The sequence below is a fragment of the Apis cerana genome, linkage group LG1 (genome assembly GCF_029169275.1).
Source record: "Apis cerana isolate GH-2021 linkage group LG1, AcerK_1.0, whole genome shotgun sequence".
NCBI classification, from domain to species: Eukaryota; Metazoa; Arthropoda; class Insecta; order Hymenoptera; family Apidae; genus Apis; species Apis cerana.
Genome location: NC_083852.1, coordinates 12,669,772 through 12,690,990, shown reverse-complemented (window position 1 = coordinate 12,690,990; position 21,219 = coordinate 12,669,772). Strand labels below are relative to the sequence as shown.

At 26.4% G+C, this 21,219-nt stretch overlaps 1 long non-coding RNA gene across 1 annotated transcript; it reads left to right on the top strand.

Annotated features, from left to right (window-relative positions):
- Positions 1 to 195: 195 nt before the first annotated feature.
- Positions 196 to 7,817, top strand: LOC133666029 (uncharacterized). The gene is made up of 3 exons (XR_009829547.1): positions 196 to 417; positions 1,402 to 2,195; positions 6,392 to 7,817. It is a non-coding gene; the product is annotated as an uncharacterized LOC133666029 (long non-coding RNA).
- Positions 7,818 to 21,219: the final 13,402 nt, after the last annotated feature.

Below are 21,219 nucleotides of genomic sequence, written 5' to 3'. Positions count from 1 at the left end.
ATCTGCTGTATCTTAAATTTGAATTATTTTTAAATAGATATTTAAATATTAGTAATATATTTTTAATTTTAAATATATTGAAATAATGAAATGAATATATTGAATTAATGAAAAAAATAAGATTTTTTCCGTTAGATTAATAATTGGAATCACTATATAATGTAATGGAATCTTATCACTTATCACTGCGAAGTTAGCGACATAAAAGTTTTAAGGATATCTTGCAGATCGGTGGTAGGAGTCACGGCGATAATCGATGATTACCTGGTAAATGGTGGATTACGTTGGAACAAACACTTCTCTCGAATGCACGTGAATATTTTTTTTTTATTACACAACTTCCCATCCTGTATTCGAATTAATACGTAGTAATAAGCGAAGATACCTGCGTATGTCATTCTTCGATCGATTCTCAAGGTTAGATGTTATTTATTTTATTTTATATTAATTTTTTTTTTTGTTCGTGAAAGTTTATGTTCCACTTATAGTTAAAATATCTTTGTAGAAATTAGTTTTTCAGATTAAAATGAAATCTATTGATAATTCCAAGAAAAATAATTGTTTTTTTTTTAAATTAATATAATAAGATTATTATATATATTTTAAAAAATCGAAGTACTTCCTGCGTAAAATTATTATCAATAATGGAAAATAATTCTAGAAAATAATTCTTGTTTTATAATCTTGAACAATTTTACATTTTAATGAAATTATTTCAAACAAATTTCATATTTCTCCTTAAATTATATTTTTTAATTTTTATAAGAGAGTAGTTTTAAAGTTATACTTCATAAATTATTTCTATTATAAAGAATTCCTTGTAAATTATATGATATAAAAAAATTGAATTTTATGAAATAGTCTTTAGTTATAAAAATTATTTATTTATTCTAAGTTTTTGCAAAATATTATCGATATTATTCAAGAATTTTTTATAAATAAAATTTCTTTTTTTTACTGAAAAGAAGGAGTTTTAATTGATCACAATTTTTGAAGCGATGAACAAACAAAACGAAGTTATAACAAAATAATATCGTACTCTAATAATATCCTACTTATCATTTTCTTATTCTTGAGAATATATTTAAATATTTCTGCATGTTTCTTATTTTCTAAATGAATAAGTAAATGATTAAGATGTAAATAATTCATATTCTTCAAATGTTTCGAATTAAGTATAATATATAACTTAATAATTGCTTAAAATATAAATCAACTTTATTTTCAAATGGGTCAAAGTCATGTTGTCAATGTTGTCGAAAATAATAAGGCAGAAAACTAGTTTTAAGTAACAATAAGAAAAATTCAATTAGCTGGTAAGAATTACATATATGTATTCCATTTCTCATTTTCGATGGGCATAATACTACCTGTTTGACGCAGAGCCACGTATAATTACAGACTAATTCCAGAGCGTCCGCAATCGTGGCAGGTGGCACATAATCGCGGCCTCGTAACCCTCGAATGAGTTAATCCATGAGACGTCGCGCCGTTTCACGCGACGACGACGACGACGACGACGACGATGGCTGCAACCAGTGTCATCTCGTCGTCCTTCTCATCGTTGTAGACGTCGACAATGTCTACGTGGTTGTCGTCGCCGACGCCGGTGAAATCGTCGAGCAAGAGAGACGACATTTAAAAGTAGCTATATAGGACTGATCCGCTTACCAGGTTTAAAAGTCAAGTGCTAAAAGCGCAATTCATCCCATCTAACCGGCCAAGAGTGGGAGAGGAAATCGGCCGTAGAAGTTTCTAGGAAGACGATAGAGGAAAGATAGTTGGTTACTCGGCACGGGTGTCTACGTCCGTCGTTCCGACCATTTTGCTCAACGATTCATTTTATTTCCAGACGCGAGAGAAGTATCGTTCGTTTCTCGTATGAAAGTCTCTACCTTCATTTTTTCTCTTTTTAGGTCTCTTCTCTCACTCTTTTTCACGCTTTTCCCTTCTCTCTCCCTCTTTGTCTCGCGCGTGTGTTCGTTTCACTGGGCCCGTCTCGCGTTCTCGTTTCTGGTTCCTGAGTTTCTATTTTTCTGCCTCTTCCAAGATTGGAGGGTCGACGAAGCGGAAACAAGGGGTGACTGCGTCCTTTCTCTTCTGCAATGGAAGTTTTTCTTCTTTTTTCCCCTTCTTTCTGTTTGCACGACGCTCGAGTGGCACCGTTTACCAGTGCAGCGTTCGAGGTATACGTGGTAAGTAGGTATTATTGCGACGGTCGTCGGTATGATAAGCTATGAAATTTCGGAAGCCAAAATTGGCTCTTTGAGAAACCCTCGCGCACGTTGTTTGGATTGAGTTTTGTTTGTAGATAGCGTTTGTCATATTTTGTGCTGTTTAAAATGTGCATTATATGACTACTTTTACGTGATTACTTTTCCGTCTCGTAATTTGAATAATGAGTGATTGATATGTAAATTCGTAAAAATAGATTTCGGAATTTTTATGTAAAAATGTATTTATTTTCATTAATTATATTAATATTATATAATATTTTTTTGTCTAATATATTCAAATAAATGTTAGAATTGAATTATCGAATTAGCGAAAAATAAAACAAGCCAAAAGTAATCAATTGGTATAATTTTCGAAATTTTTGCATTTCAATAAATAATATATAAATAAATATATAAATATAACATATAATATATATAAAATAATATAATAGTATAATAATATAATATAAATAATAATAATAAATATTAATATATAAATAATATATAATAAATAAAGAAAAGATATTGCAAAATTAAAATTTGTTTAATTGATTATTTCAATACTATATAAAGAGAGAATTTATAGAACTTTATATTATTGATCATATTATTCAAATCAATATGATGGTTCAATTTCGTTAATAGCCACTTAAATAAATATCACTATTTCCCTAATAACTTATTAATACATTGTCAAATACAATATGTTAATATAGTACAATTTGTATTAAATAATTCTAATAACAGAGAAAACTATATTTTTTTTACAAATATATTTATTTATCGCAATTATTTATCTAATTTCATGTTATAATTATTTATATAATTCATGTTATAAAATGAAGAAATTCACATAAAATTTATCAACAGGTAAAGGACATTATTTTTTCCGATAATAATTTATATTTATCTTATGTATATATATTTTATATTATATATTTATTTATGTTATATATTATGTTATATATTTTTATATATTTTTATATATTTTATATTATTACATTAGGTATATTAAAAACTTATAATGATTATATTATATTATAATGATAAAAATTTTTATAGTATATTTCTTATAAATCTATATGATTAATTCATTTTATAATTTCGAGAAAAGGCGATTAAAGAAAATAGCAAATGATTTGTACTTCCTGTCTCGATATCGAGGAATAATGTACGCGATGTGGATAGGCTATCATTCACAAACTCCTCCTCTAGTGACTTATCAACTTTGAGATATACATTTATACGATGAACCATGATAGAAATCTTTCTACATGAAATGGTCATATATCGATTAATAAAGCAATTTTTAGATAAATTTATTGAAATTCTAATTAAAATCAATCTGGCAAATTTGATAGATCGAATGTTTCCGTGAATTGAGTAGCGCGATCTTGCACGAATAATGATAAACGATTATTGATAAGAGTATATACATTATTTACGAAGATATTCTGCGAAGTCAAAATGATCGATTGTATGATTGTTTACCATTTGAAATGAAGAAAATATTAAATATAAATAAATATTTCTATATATCCTTATTTTTTAATGAAGTCTTTTCTTTTAATGAATCATATTCTATATCTCATTTTTTTAATATAAAAATTCTTATCAAGTACTATTAAATAATATGAAATTTGATATATGATTTAAAATTAATTAATTATTTTTAATTATTTAAATGTTATAATATATACTATGATATGCAAATTCTTTTTATAATTATTGTATTATAATAATGATTTTGTAATATATAATAATTTTTATGATTATTGAGAAAATTACTGAACAATTTGATGAAGAATAGAAAAAAAGGGATTATGATGAAAAATGAATTATTTATTTTAGCAATTTGTTATGAAAAATATGAAAAGAAGAAAAATTGTATTTTTTGAAATCTTTTTAAATGGATTGATTTAAATAAAAATTATCTGTATATTTATATATTTTATTTATTTATATGATAATTTATTGATGTAAATTGATTTTGATTCACATAGTCACACAGAAAAAGATTTTTTATGGTGAATAAAAAAAAATTTTTATGCGACAACAATGAAAAGAATAAAAAAATTAACTATAAATTTTCTTACATTTAAAAAAAAAATATACATATATATATGTGCTATAAATTTTGTTCTAATTGATAATAGATAATAGATAATAATCTTAAAGATAATAATAGAATAATAGCTTAATAGATAAAAATAGAACAAAAAATAAAAATTTGTAAATTTTAATTCTATGTATGTAAATATAGAAGATAATGATAAGAAGAGATGAAGATAAGATGATTATAAAGATTATTAATTCTTATATTAAAAAAATATCTTTAAATAATTAATTATTTTAAATATAAAAGAAATATTATATATTCTAGTTTAATATTAATAATCAGATTCTACGAGCAAAAAAAATATAATCTTACATAAAATGTAATAAAATATATTCAGATTCTCGTTATATATTCATACATACTGTGTGAAAAAAAGTTGCAGAAAATACAGAAAACATTCACTATATTTAAGAAAAAATAAATTTGAATTATATTCATAAAGAATATACATGATTGTTATGAATTTTTTTGTGAACTAATTGATATGTTTTGCAATTGTACTAAAATAAGTAAAACATGTTCAAAAAATTCATGAAAAAATACTGTATAAAAGCGACATATAAGATAGATATGCTCCATATCAATAACCAAGTTTCTGACGTTATTCAATTTCTGATTTCAATAATTCTTTTTTTTTTTGATAATTTTGTACAAATTTTTAATTTTATGCCAATTAGAAAAGTAAATGTTCATTAATATAAAAATATTAAACATCTCTTAAACTTTTCAAATTTGAACGAATCAACCTCTTACGTGATTCTTAACTCACGAACAGATCTATATACATACCATCTAGTCTTCGTACTTGATTAAACTATTTACCAAGAGGTAAATCGTTCGTGCACAAATTTCAGTCGTTGTCAGATGTGATCGTGGCTTAAATCTCGAAACGGCCGCTTCGAATCAAACGACATCTATGCATCTGCAGTGCTATAGTAAGACAGAGAGCAAGAAATAGAAGGGGTTTGGAGGGAACTGGGTTCCCAGGGATGAGGGTTGCCAGGGTGAATTACATCCACAGGGAGGGCACCGATGTTGTTAGAATGCTTGAGAGTAGGTCCCGTAATCAGCAGTACTCGCTGCCTCTCCAATTCGAGTCGAATTCACAGCCGAATCACGTCGTTATTTAACGAGATTATGTCGTTAACCGACAGGATGCAGCCTCGGCCGATGTCGATCGCGATATGAAATTAAACTCGTACATTTTTTCCCTGATTAACGAGCGCTGGATGCGTAATTGCATTTACGCTTTCCATACTCCCTGTCTCGTCGAGTTGCTTCGTTGTTTGCCGGTTATTCGATCGATCAATTTTCGTTGATGCAATCGCCTTGAAAAATAAAATTTTGTCGAGTTGTAATAGTTCGACTGCAACGAATTGAATAGAAATTATAATATGATTAAATATAATTAAATATTTTTGATCAATTCGAAGACAGTAACTCAATGGAATCTAAGAATTCGAAAGAATTTGAATTTAAAATATATGAAATAAATATAAATAAAGTTGATGATTATTTAGAAGGATAAGATTGATTTAAAATTATGAATCACGAAAACCAAAGTTTTTTTCTTCAATTTCAACAGTATTTATTATTGATTAATACAATAATTATAGAATTTAAATTTTGAAAATTATTTAAAAGGATGATTTCTGATGGCATGTCAAAGTCAAAATTACTAGAGTTAACTCTCATAAATTATATAATTATTACTACATTACGTTTTATCTTTATTGATAATTGATCTTAATTGTTAAACAGATCATTTCAACAAGAATTCCGAAATCTCTTGATGGAACCGAACTTGCGAACAGTTATTGAAAGCCGAAAACCACTTGTTATCACTCTCTATTCTTTAAGAAAAACAAAGTCAAATCACAAATTCTCTATCCTTTTCAAAGATAATTCGATATACCTCGAGGTGTTTACTCAATCCTATCTTATCTTCGCATTAAAATAATCATCCATCGATCTATTTTTCTTGTTTCAATCATTAACGTGTCCACTCTCTTGTTTTTCCTTTATCCCTTCATCCCCATTGATCTCCGAACTATAGTGTCCGGAATAAGTCGATAATAAGAGGTATGTGAAACATATCCAAGATTCCAAAGGGTTTCTCTGCGATCGGGATCAGCCCTCTAATGAATTCATCGACAACAGCATCTAATGTCTGCCTTCGAATGACTGAATTTCGTGCGTGCCTCTTACGACTTTAGGATCGGAATGCCATAATGGAGGCTGCCTCCGGAATATTGGAACATGACATCGATATCGGAGTACGAAGAAAAGAGGATCTTTTCGAAGATTTTCGAAACAAGACTAGCGTAAGTTATAATATATAATAAAATCGATTCTGTAATGTGATAGGATGCAGAAGAGGAATAAAGAAGGAAAATTAGATGCATCCTTCGAGGATGGAATACATAAGAATCACGTGGAGGGAGGATTGATGGGGTGTAATTTACGTAATGGAATAGAAAGACGCGAGGTGAACGAGAAGAATGCAAAAACGCGATAGACGTTCCATTTAAATGGCTTCTTGTTTACCCTCGGTTTTAACCCCTGGCAGCCAACGTGGATTCGATTCTCGTTGCCTCGCGACTCGCCAGCCGATTTAAGCGGTGAATTTATCGCGACCACCCGGTCCGCGTAACGAGAGGGTGGAATGCATCGGGATGGCTTCTTGCGGCATAGTAGGGTTGGATACGCGGAGTGGAGTTTAATGAGATAGTTATATAGGTGTTGCGTGTTCTTCGGTTGTTTGAAAATGTGACTCTGGTTTCAGAAAGTAATTGATATGAATTTTCCATATATTGCATCATTTTTAAATTAAAATCTAATCTAAATATATTTTAAAATGAAAATTTTGATAATTGAAATGAAAAAAATTATTAGATGCACACGAAAGATTGTGTTATAAATGATGTTCATTTCTTTCTTCTTTTGTGTGTATGAGTATTAAAATATTTTATTTTTATTTTTACTTTAGATTCGAGGTAAATTTTTATTATTCTTATGTACAGAAATATAAACTCATAAACAACAAATGTACTTGTAGTTTACAAAATTCTTAGAAATAAATTTTTGAAGGAACTAATTGTTATTTAAAAAGATACGAAAAAAAATATTTACAAAATGAATTCATAATATTACATACGTTATATACTCTGAGTTAACCAATGAAAATTTAAAACAATGTATATTCATGAAAGTATAGATATTTATTAACTTAGTGAATTGAATATATATCATATATTATTGCATTTCTAAAGATATAGATTCAATTTTCTCATAACTGAATTATAATTGTTTATTTATTTGATTATCTTTTCCGAAGATATTCAAAATGACATCTTGGCATCGATATGATTATTTTTCCAATACTTTTCGTTCTTTGAATGTAAAATATTTATTATATTTCGAATTAGATAAAACACAAAACTTATAATTAAACGATCAAGTAGAATATATTTTATATAAATTTTTGTTATTGTTTTTAGATATTGAGTTAATTTCTAAAATATTAGAAGAACATCCTATACGAATATAATGTTCAATATAAAAAGAATTCTAAAGTTCTAAAGAAAAAAAAAATTAATCCTTTTGGATACAAAATGAGCGTGTGACTTAGTGGCAAACCCAGAGCACTGTGCCCGGAGTTTCTACGAGGGTGGAGAATTCATGGGGTAATTCCGTGTTCGATACAGTGTGTGCGCTTAAGGCTGCGATGTTACTGGCGTCACATAAGCGTAATACCGGATAAGCTGCAATAATGCAGAACCACTGTGCGTGCATGCGAAAGTAGAATGGTTCCTGCTGCTCGGCAACTTCAATAGCCAATGTTGTGAAGTGTTATTATTGTAGCGAAACGGATACAATTCTATCCTTACAAATCCATCGAGAACTTTTCTCGATTTCTTGTCTAATTGCTTCTTAATTGTTAATTGTGAAATTGTTGGTTTATAGTCTAGTGATTTTTAAAAACTGAAAAAATTCATATCTAGCCAAAATTTCTTTGAAATAACGTTATACGTAGATGTTGTATAGATAATATTTATAAATATGTATCTGATGAAAAAATATTTGTTTTTTTATTTTTTTCATTACAAAAGTATAAATAAATAAGATTATAAATCTTTGACAATAGAGAACATACAAGATTCAGTCATAATAATTATGACAAAAATTTCAATAACAATAATAATTCTCAATAATTTTATTAATCATTATTAATCATACCCGAATGCACAAATCGTACGATAATAAATATTTTTTCGTTATACATACATATTATTAATGAAACAGATATTTTAAAGAAAAAATTATATAAAACTCTCTTTGTATATCATTAAATCTCATATAATATAAAAAAAATATTTATTTACAAATCAGTTAAAAATGTGTACATTTTTCAGATTAATATATTTATATTTTTTGGTATCCTAAAATTTTAATAATTAGTTATTAATTTATACTACTTTCTCATAATATTTGCTTTTTATACGAATAATTTTATATAATATAATTTATATATATATATAATTCTATTAATTAATGATTAATACATAAATGATAGATTCATAATCTTTTTCCTTCTGTTATTTGATCTTAGAATGCATAGGAAATGTAATTACATTTATATTTAATAAAAAGAAAAAATTCTTTAATCATGATAATAATTTTATATAATTAATTTTTTTTATATAATCACAATATTAACCATATATGTATATCTTGATTTCATATACATATTTTCATAAACATATTAAAAAGATTTATTATTTTTTTATCAAAATCATATACGATTAAAATAATAATTATTATATCTTTTTCAAAAATTAAAAGCTTAAAAATATTTTTAACGAAGACAACATTCTTCCTTTGCCAAGTTAATGAATCAAAGGAATGTTTTGGAAAACGTTAAAACAATTTGTAGATAGCTCGATGTTCTCGATTCCGATTATTACCACAAAATTTGAAATTTGAGAGACTGAATCCATCTTCTGTAATCTCCAACGAAAAAGAAAACAAAAGAAAAACTCGAGTCGTGAACCGCCATAATTTAGCACAGTGTTACGAAAATACTAAATTCCTGGTTACTTTATTTCTTGTGAGCTTTCTTAAAGAATGTTTACGATAAAGGGGTTGAGCCTTTGTCTCCGCATTTCCAACATTACTTCGAAATTACCGCGACGCCTCGACCAGATTCCTCCCTACCTTTGTCCCCTTTCCTCGAGGTGTATTTAAAACAATACCGAGTAATCGTCGGTGTTTCCGCCCTCTGAGCACGAAGGATAGACGAGGGGGAATTCTGAAGACGCTTTAAAGGGTATATCGTCCGAAATTAAATCGTAAAAATGAGGGGAAGGGGGATGACGGTTCCGGAGGTGGAGGTACCGCGACAAAACCGCGGCATAAAATGACGAGAACAATGAAAGAATAAAATCCCTCCGCGGGAGTAATTAGCGCGAGAAGCATTAAGGAGACACGGGGCAATTTCGACCGGCCATTTTTCATGGTAATCTCCGCCATTCGCGTCCACCGACCGACTCGAAACGCTGTCTTCTCGTTTCGTCTCGTGGATCGATCGCGAGAGTCATCAAGGATAAGCAAGCTTTGCAAAGAATTAAGGGAAGAATGATAAAAATTATTTGAGATTTTTCTTAATCGTAATTGTATCTGCGAAAGATAAACATTGTTCTAATTAAAAAAACATTGATATATTATATATATTGATAGTTATAAATTTCTCATAAATATATAAAAGATCACATAAGAATAATTATTTTATTTATGCTTTGTTGTTCTAATCCAGAAACTATGGTATATAGTAACAAAATTTATTTATTATAAAATTCTGTTATTAACAAAGTTCTATTTTAAATAATTAAGAACAAACTCCATATGCCAATGAAAGTTTATGTTTGTCATTAAATGCATGTGCGAGGTTCTAAGAGTTCTGTTAATTCGAAGTTAGAAAGTTCAAGACCTCAAATGCATTCTAATAGTTCAATGTGTTCTTTTAATAACTGTTCAATGATTTAAATAATTCAAAAATTCAAAACATTCTCCTTTTCTCGAATTTTATACGTTCGTGCCCTGTCCTATGAGATATTCTTAATATTATTTTGGAAGATTGTATGTCTTTGGTACACATCAACGCATATCATCTGATTTTACGGTATTCTCAATGCAAGGCAAAGATTCTAGAATTAAGCTAAAAGATTATACCGCACACAAAGTTCATTATGCCTAAAAAACTTTCACGAATGTTTATAATAAATTTTCTCGAATGATACTGATTGTCAGATTGTTCAGATTGACATAACTGAAAAATGTTATCTCAAATCTTAAGATTATATTCAAACTCCAGTCAACTGAAGTGTTATTAAAAAAATATATAATTCTAAGAACTCTAAAAATACAACATCTATATCCTCTGTTGTCTTAATGTTTTTTATTTATATCAAAAAATTAATTTGAAAATAAATTTATTATCGAAATAAATAAAAAAAGAAAGTAAGGAAAATACAAATATTAAATATAAATTAAATATAAATATAAACAACTTTTTACTTTCTTATATAATTCCAAGTTAATACAGTTAATACATATATATTCGATATTATAGAACACGATGCAAAAATTACGTTAGTCTTTCTACAATATAATCTTAATAAAGCTATTAAACTTAATAAATGGATAACATTCATAAAATATGAATATTTTTATTACATTATTTTAAAATTTTGATACATTCTTTTGATTTATAATTTTAGATTTTCCTAGATACAAACACAGTTTTGATACCACACGAATTAATATATTATAATTAAGGAAAGTACTATACAATTAAACTTTGAATACAGAATTTTGAAAACAGATATATATCAATTTTGATTGTTCTTTGCATTATTATTACATTTATTCTTTTTAATATAATATCTTGTTTTTTAATATCTTTTTTAATATCATGTTTGTTTGATTGAATAAGAAATATGTTTTCATATTGAATTATGTACTAATATTCCTTTAGATTTGTTTTTTTTCAAATTTATAAAACTATATTATATACAAAATTTGTTTTTCTGCTATTTTAAATTTTATTTTATTTTTCTTTAAATTAATTTTTGTCAATTTTGCACGTTATTAATACATAAATAATATTGTTTTGTAATACTGTAAATATATATATATATATATATATATAATCTATTAGAATTCTGTTTCTATTTAGAATTCTGTGTTTTAAGAACGAAATTACGATTTATATGATTTTAATGATGTCAAAAAAATTACGACGAATTTAATCTTTGTAAAAATTATTTGATTCTAAGTCTCGAAAAAATCAAGATACTTAATGTTGCTCTTATAAAATTATTTTATTTAAATATAACAACATATTTTTTCTTAAAAATATAAAACATCTAAGAATTTAAGTGATATGAATCAATAAAATTTAAAAAATATTGTATAAAAATCAATACTCATAGAATATAATTGATTGATAAACCGATTCGAGTAATCATTGTAATTCCGAAAAGATCAAAGACTTTGCAAAAGATTGGTTAAAAAGTGCGCCAGATCGAATTGGAAACGACTCCCGACAAATTGAATTAAACGGGGGCCGTTTGTCGCGTTTTCACGGTGAATTTACCTTTCGATTCAATCGCATATTCGGTAGACCGGAATTAAAACAACACGTCACTCGTAATTCCTCGAGTTTTCAATTGAAATTTAATGAATATCGCACGTATAACCGCGGTACGATCTTATATGAATTTTATCCTCGAAAGGAAATTTTCAGAAGACTTCCGGTTCCCGTCAATTGTTCCCCTGGCTTGGACAAGACTCCTCAAGAAGTACAGGCGCATAAATTTCGCCTGAACGGCATCAGACCGGGAACGATTTTCAGTATTATCCGCGCGAGCGAAAGGATAATCCGGATTTGCGCAATCGGCCCTCAGCTGCAACGGTTCGGCAACCGGATCTGCAAACCGGCTCGGATAATAACTAGCTGCTTATCGGACGTTTAAGACGATTTTGAAACGCTACTCGAAGCGTCTCTGAAACGCCGACGCCAGAAATCGAAAATGATTCAATGCGCGCAAGAAACGTCGATGGATTCTATCCGAGACGTTATTAAGATTACGTTTCTCTACGTCTCTCTCCCTCTTTTTCTTTTTTTTAAAAAATGATAAATGATGATTGTTGATTTAATTATAATTTTGTTAGTTTCTTGTTTATTATAGCAAAGTTAAAATCTTTTCTTAAACTATATTTATACATATTTATACAGGGAGATTAGAAAGGATTGATATATAGGAACGTTTGATACATTTTTATATTTCTTATATTAAAAATAAAAAAAAAGCGTACGCTTCAGTATAAAGTATAAATCTCTGTAACAACATTAAGTATAAATCAAAGTATAATAACATTAAGTTACAATTGTAAAGTAAATTTAATTTAAAGTAAATTTTAAAGTAATTTAAGTAAATTTATTAATTTAAAACTATATTAAAGGAAGTACATTTTCATGCTAAAATAAAAATATAAATTTTTACTTTATTTAGAAGATTTTTATCATTATGTATTGATTTTTATGAAATATTAATTTTACATGGAAATATAATATATATTGTTAGAATTATTATTTTAAAATTCTACGTTTGACAAGATATGAGATATATGATATTATATATATATATATTAAAAATAAATTAACTTTCAAAACTAAAAAGAGAAAAAGTAGATATTGTTCGAAAAACATAAAAATATTTCAATTAAAATTTTGTTACAGATATATAATCGAAAGTAAGAAAATATTTAATTAATATTTACATAAGAATTATTAAGAAGAAAAGAAATGAAATTTATCTATGAGTAATTCATTTCTTCTTGCTATGAATTAAATTTTTGCCCATTATTTATTTTTTTATAGACTATGAATTGTGTTCATAACCAAATATCATATTATTAAAAATATATTATTGCATTTCACTAACAAATGTATCATTAATATGTATCATTTATTATAAATTTTTACAAATGTAACTTAATTTCATCAATAAGCGATACATTTTTTTATTTTTAAACTTATATAGCTATTATATACATATGAATATAGCTATTTATATAATGATAACTATATAGTTTATTTTTTGACCTGCAAAATCTAGAAATATTTAGATAATATTTTGTTTCTCGCAAATGAATTCGTTCTCTAATATAATTTACTTTAAACATTTTTAATCTTTAATAAATCATGCTTATTATAGATATTTATGTGAATCTGTCAGAAAACAAACACGTTCATATAACTAGGTTATGCATGTCATTAATTATAATTTTTCTTCTAATCGATAAAAATTCATGTAAAAGAATTTTTCTTTCTAAAATATAAATAACTAATATTATAAATTTAAAAATAATTTTGAAAGTATAATCAATGCTTTATGCATTTTTTACTTATTTTTTATTATAGATACAATGCATTATTATATTATATAATTGAAGAAATATGGTAATTCAGGTAATTAGCTGTGTAGCTCAGCTATAAATGAATAATGTAAATCATTATAAAAGTTTCATCGTATAAAAATTGTTTTTATCAATACAATTCTTTCATAAATACAATGATAAAAGAAAATTATTCAAATTGTATAAAATCCTAAAGTTTTTTTATTATTATTATATTATTCACACGTTTGTGAACAATGCAGTTACAATTTATCGTGGAAATTAATAGTCGTTAGCATGTGTAATTAACGCGACCATTCCGAATGCGGTTGAAAATCGTTGATGAAAATCCACGTGAAAGTATCGTTAAAAATTGAAGCGATGCCCGCGATGCAATTTCAAATGTAAATTACGATCAGCCAGTGGAAAACGCTGCTATGCACCGCTTCACTTGTCAGTTCGCATAATCGTTTCGTCGACCGCTAACTTCTTTCCTGAAAACCATTTTTTCGCTTTTGACTTTATCTCCTCTCTCTTTTTATCAGCAATCACTACACTGAAGTGACGTCCAAACAACGACAAAAATCATGAACTTTTTTTGACAAAGACTTTAGATATTTTTAAAATTTGAAAATTTGAATGATTCTTCATAAAACAAAAAGTTTTTAAAATTTTTATTCCATCGAAAAATATTTTTAGAATATTTTTAACAGAGTAAGAAATTTTTAAAATATAAATATTGAAAAATTTATTTTCATGGAATCTTTCTCATAGAATTTAAAATTTTGAAATTTGAATATTAAATAATTTTTCTGAAATTTTTTTGATGGGGCAAAAAACTTTTGGAAATTTGAATATTAAAAATTTTTTTTGATAAAAAAAGATAAAAATTCAACTATTTAACTGGAAACTGCAATAATTTTCAATTGACAATTATTCCTTTAATTTTAAAAATAGAATTATATTTTCAATTTACATTTACATGATTTTATTTATATTATTCACCCCCTTTTAAATATCACCCCTATATTTTGTATTAATTTTAAATATCTTGTAATTATCTTGTATTAATTTTTATCATTAAATAATTTATTCAAAACTTTATATTCAACCCAATATATTATTATTTCATATTCATTTGTAATTTCGAGAATTAATTTCTAATAAATAAATTCGAAAAGCAAGAAGCTGATATTACAGTGAATCTTAAATAAACCACGCGATGACCCATGATAAGTTTCAAGATCTCTGTTACGATATTTAACAAAGCTTCGAAGTCTCGAGAGTAACGGGCATATACATCGCAAACTGCACTTTAAGTCCTTCAATAATATCCGATACAGAGGACAGAATTAATTCACTTTAGAAATTACGATCGACGGTAAGATTAGAACGGACTTAGAACTCTGTTGAAGAACTTGGACTCGTTAAACTTACTCTTCTCCGCCAGTATCAATATTTGCAAGTGAAACTAGGTAAACGTTCGAAATCTTTGCAGAGTTGAGGGAGGGAGGTGAACCGTCGCACGTTAAAACTTCGTTAAGCTCCATTAAAGTATACGGTGAGTTAACCCTCGTATCCACGCCCCTTCAGTCACATACCAAGACCGGAACTTTAAAGTCCCGATAGAATTAATTATAATTATCGTGCTACGAGAGTTTGACGCGCTTCCTATTTCGCACCTGCGTCCTCCGCTCTTCTATAGTATGATCCAATGGAAATTAAGCCGAAAATACATCATGCCGCATGCACAAAATTGAAATTCTATAACTAGACTTCTGAGAATTGTAACAATATGAATATAACAATAATATTTTATATTTTTCGAAATTTTTTGTACATGTATTATTTTACTTCCATTTTTTATTAAAAAATATTTATATTACATATCTGCAACTTATTGCTCGAGAGATTTACGATCTGCTTATTCAGAGAAGTTCATTTTTTATATAAAAATTTCTTTTTCCATTATTATTGCATTATTATCGCTTCCCATTAAACCTAAAAGAATGATATTATCTAAAAAGATTATCGTTTTTTAGAATAGTTTAGACAACACTTTTAATTGTATATTTTTTATACACTTCAATTGGAAGTGGAGCGCAACAAGGATCTCAAAGTGACATCCAATCACAGTTGACTCAATGACAGCCAATGTTCCAATGGCATCCTACATTCGAGAAATTTATAATAAATATATGCTAATTATCGTATCTTTATGCAATGCTAACCATCAGTGAGGAATTTATTTGAAGTCAAGTATCAAGCTACAATTTTATTGATTATTATCGTATTCCATTGGTAAACCGCTATTTGCCAATTAGATTGTGAAAGAGATTTCTGAGATGAGCTTTCACCAAAAAATAAAACAAGAGATATTTAATTAACACTTCGTTGTAAATGCGTCGTATTTTGATACCGGATATGACACAGTTTTCTTCATAACTATCCATCATGCTGTGACGTTGGACACGATTTGACATTGTGAGACACCCAACTCTCGTTAGACACGCGTATCGTATTTGTAATACAATTCACTTATTGTTAAGAAAATATATGACTGGATGCAAGCATTCATACACATACACAAATTTGTATTCATTACCATACGCGAGTGCGTATGAATAATATCAAATAACAGATTCATTAATATAAACAAGTTCAAATGTTTTAATGTTGATCGCTACAGGTTTCCTGTTTTATTGATAAATTTAAAATTGATAAAAAAATTAAAAAAACTTAATTTAAAAAAAAAGTTAACTTGAACAATATAGATGAAATTAAATTATTATCCAAATTTCTTTGAAGAAATTGATTAGATATTTCAAAGAGAGTTTCAAAGAAGATTTCTTCTAAGATCCTTTGTCAATTATATTTGTTAATCTTATGAAAATCGCATAAAAAGGAATATCCTTATAGAAAATTTCCGCGATATGTTCTCTTTCTATCCGCAATATGTTCTCTTTCCATCCGCGATATTTATCCTTGATCTAAGCGTTCTCTAAAAAATATCGTTATGGAATAATTATTGCTTGTTTTTCAAACTAGAAAAAGAATATATTATATTACATTATTTACATAATATATTATATCATATTGTTGTTTTCATTACTATAGTTCTTCTATTCTGTAAATTTTATAAAATGCAATATACGTCCTTTCTGTAGATATCTATTCAATAAATTACATCAGCTTCGATATCGAAAATAATCAGATGTCACATCTATGTTTGTCTTTCATCAATTAATTAATATTTCAGTAAACATGAATATGAGGATGGATCGCGTAATGTTATATTTACGACATCAAAGCCGACTGGAAATTATAGTCGACTTCAATTTCAATCAAGCAAAAGTATCCTAAATCTCGGTTCTACTGAATTTTTATATTATTTACTTCATAACTTACTAACATCAATACACAAACATATTTTATAGTAAAAAATATTTATAGGCATGAGATAATAACAACTTTAAATTATTTATTTTAGTGTTTTAGTTATTAGTTATTCTTTTTTTAATTTATATAGAAAAAAATCTAAATTATATCTATCTGAACTTCTCATAACATAAAATCGTATTACGATTAAAAGTCACTGATTTATATATTACACCATAATTTATATATAATTTTTATCATTATTAAAACATTATATTTATAAATTCTATAATAAATATATATATATATATATATATATTAATAAAATTACATTTTTATGTAATTATGAAAAGAAAAGAATTAAAAATTATTCATTTATTGCAAAAAATTATTTGTCGAATGAAGTTAAAAAACATTACTTAAACATTGATGTACATATTTAAATGAAAAAAAAAAAAAAAAAAAGAATTTCCCAGTGACCTACTTAATCTCACAAAAAAGTTGCCAACCCGGAAACATTTACGAATATGCACATGTATTTTATAAGCTCTTCCAGATAAAATTGCGTGTTCATCCAGAAAGCGAGGATGACGATACAAAGTTGTAAGGGTGCAATGCGTATATCCGCGTATATATTTTCTCCTATCGCGTATATTCGAGACATGCTTTCGCAAAAATATAAAAAGAGATTGCATGGTTGATTTATGTAAATACTTTTGGCCCGCGGATAAACGAGTTCTTGTCGAGGCGTGTTCTGAAAGAGGCCTGGGTGGAAACCTCGGACGGTGAGGGAAAGACGGATAGGCAAAAGAGACGGAGGGCCAAGGGAACTGGTAAAGGCTTAGGAAAGAGGAACGCCCGACGGGCATTCGAGGAGTAAATATTTTTCGACGTCGTCACTCGCGAGGGATTCGCGAGAGTTTATCGCATTTCGCGCCCAGCTGCCTCAACTGCCGTGAATCAGCCAAGAAGGTTCAAACGAGACGAGCTGTCACATGGAATAAGGGAAGATAGAGATAGATAGATAGATAGAGAAAGAGAGAGAGAGAGAGAGAGAGAGAGAGAGAGAGAGAAAAGAAGAGTTGAAACTTGAGAAATCGGAAGGGAATGCAAGCTTTGGTACGTACACGCTCATCCGGACATATTTTATCAACAGAATTCAGTCAGTTTGCGAATCGATGAATTATATGCTCTGATTTAAAAAATAATTTTATCTATGTATCCGTATCAAGAAATTTATGCGATTCGAATTTCGGTGTTTTTTGAACTGATTTTGATCGTATTTTAAAAGTGGACATTTCTTTTTTGAAAAAAAATGAGAATTTAATTTTATTATGCGAATATATGTTTGATCTTTTTTTGAAAAAAAATTGTCCTTTTTATAAATAACTTACAAAACAATAAAACTTACAAGACAAAAAAATAATTGATTTATAAATATGATAATAAATAATAAAATAAATCTTAATAAAATATTTTTATTTTTATCAGAATTTTTCTTTACAAGCTTGTTATCATGGATATTTTTTTTCTGATAATCAAAATTATCAGACATAATTTTAGACTATTTAGGAGAACCAATCTGAATAATATTGTTTTTATCTCCCTATTCATCTTGCAATGAGACAAAATTATATAATAGATTTGCTTTATAATTTATTAATTTCAATTAATTTAAGATTTTGAATATAAATTATTGTAATGATGTTGTCACAGTTGCCTTATCTTCCAAATCTTAATTTCATTTTATTTATTTTATTTTAAAAATTAAAAATTGTTGTTTTCATGATTAAAAATATTAAAAAATGTCAAATGGAAATTGTAAATGTAAAATAAATATTATAATACAAATATAAATACAAATTTCTAACATTATTTTAAAAAGAAAAATATCTCGAATTAATATATCATTTTTTAGAGGAAGGAAAGAGATCATTTAATTTTTCTCAAACGTCAAAAAAAAGGTTTATTAAATATATATAATTCACAATCTCATTATTTTCAGACTACATTTTTGACATTGAAAAATCACATTTGTTAGTGGAAAACAATCAGTGATTGATAATGACAAATTTTACCGTCAGTCCTATATAATGATAAATTTCTTTCCGGCAATTCCCCATTTTAATCTACCGTTTACAGCTACTTGGTAATTTGAAACGTTATACGCATTATTCCATTTTTCGTATTAAACCACTGTTCGATCCGTGACATTTCATTAAAATGATGACAAAATATAGTTGTCGATGAAATATCGGTCGTTATTTCCGTAATTATTTTCAGCATCAAAATTAATGCAGTGTGGAGTAATGCAGGAACAATCATCAGGAATCGCAGTTCATCAGTTTTTTGAAGAGATTTAATAAAATTCGTTTGTATTTCACATTTCATCGTATTCTCTGTCATAGAATTTTGCTTAAAATATACAATTTAAAAGTGAACATATAATTCTATTCATAATCTTGAGTCTATTATATACGGATCATAAAGTACGAAATATTGCGTCGTAAAATTATAATATGATTAAATATCGATACATTACAATATTTATTTGTTATAAATTTTTTATGTATTATTAAATTTAATTCTTTCTCTTTTCAACAAAAAAAAATAACGTAATAAAAAACGCCACTTATTGTTTGAGATAAACATTATTAGATAATATGCCATCTCTTTATCTTATCGTTGTATGTGAAATAAAGCAAAAATTGATTTTTGATTAACACAATGATTGCCAGATTCGACAAAAAACTATTCTATATTTTAGTAAAAAACAAGTTATTTGTGAAAACATCAATTTATATCAGTTTATTTTTTTCTTGATAAATCTTTATTAGCTTCAGCAAATCTTTATTGGCTATGAGCATTTATTAATTTATTTTGCAATTTTCTCAATAAAAATTTATTGAGAAAATATAATATAAAATGTATTATAATTAATATATAAATTATAAATCAAAAAAATGAAAAACTTGACAAGATTTTTAATCAAAATATACTTAATTTTTTTAAAAGTATTTACAATATTCTTAATATATACAACAATATTTTTAATATAACACGGTACAAAAATTATGATAGTATTTGATAATTTAGTTTCTTTATAATATGACTTAATAAACTTCGACAATTTTCATATAACATCAATATTCCATAACATTTTTTTTTTTACATTTTGACATTTCTTTGAATTATTTCTATTTTTCATCAATACACTTCATTAATATTTTTCATTATAACATCATAACGTTGACTACATAATCATTTTAATTATAAATATTACGAAATATTACGAAAAATATTTTACGAACTTAAAATAATTCAATAATCTAACTTCAAAATTATTCTTTTATAATAATTAGAAAATATGATTTATTAAGTTTTTTTCTAATGATTCATAATTATGATTATTACAAAAAATGATATAATATGATAATAAATTATTATTTTTTATCAAAAATTAAATTATTTTTTATCAAAAATTAATTACATTTTGTGACAAATTTCATTTTATTGTTACATTATATTTTATTTTATATGAGAAATAACTTCCATGATTTTTCGTTGAATAGATTTGTTCAATTATTTATAAAATTATTTATTAATAAAAAAAATTCGATATTAAAAAATTAAGAAGACATTAAAAAAATATTTTTTTATAACAGAAATGAAAATTTTTAAAACTATATTAAAGCTATATTAAAAGATAAAAACAATCATAAGTAATGTACCATATAATATTATATTTTACTTTATTTGTTTAATTGATCATCAATAGATTACAATATTCACGTATTATAAACTCTTCAAATTTTTTGTTTCATATATCAAACATAATAAGTAAACGTAATAAATAATGTTATTTATTATTTTAAATTATTGGATAATAATTATTATAAAAATTATTAGATAATACTTCTATTATCTAATCGTTACACAAAGAAATAATCGATATAAATTTGATATGAAATGCATTGTAAGATTAAAGTATATGTGAGCGACAATATAATATTATTTACTACACTTTGAAAGAATTTTTATCTA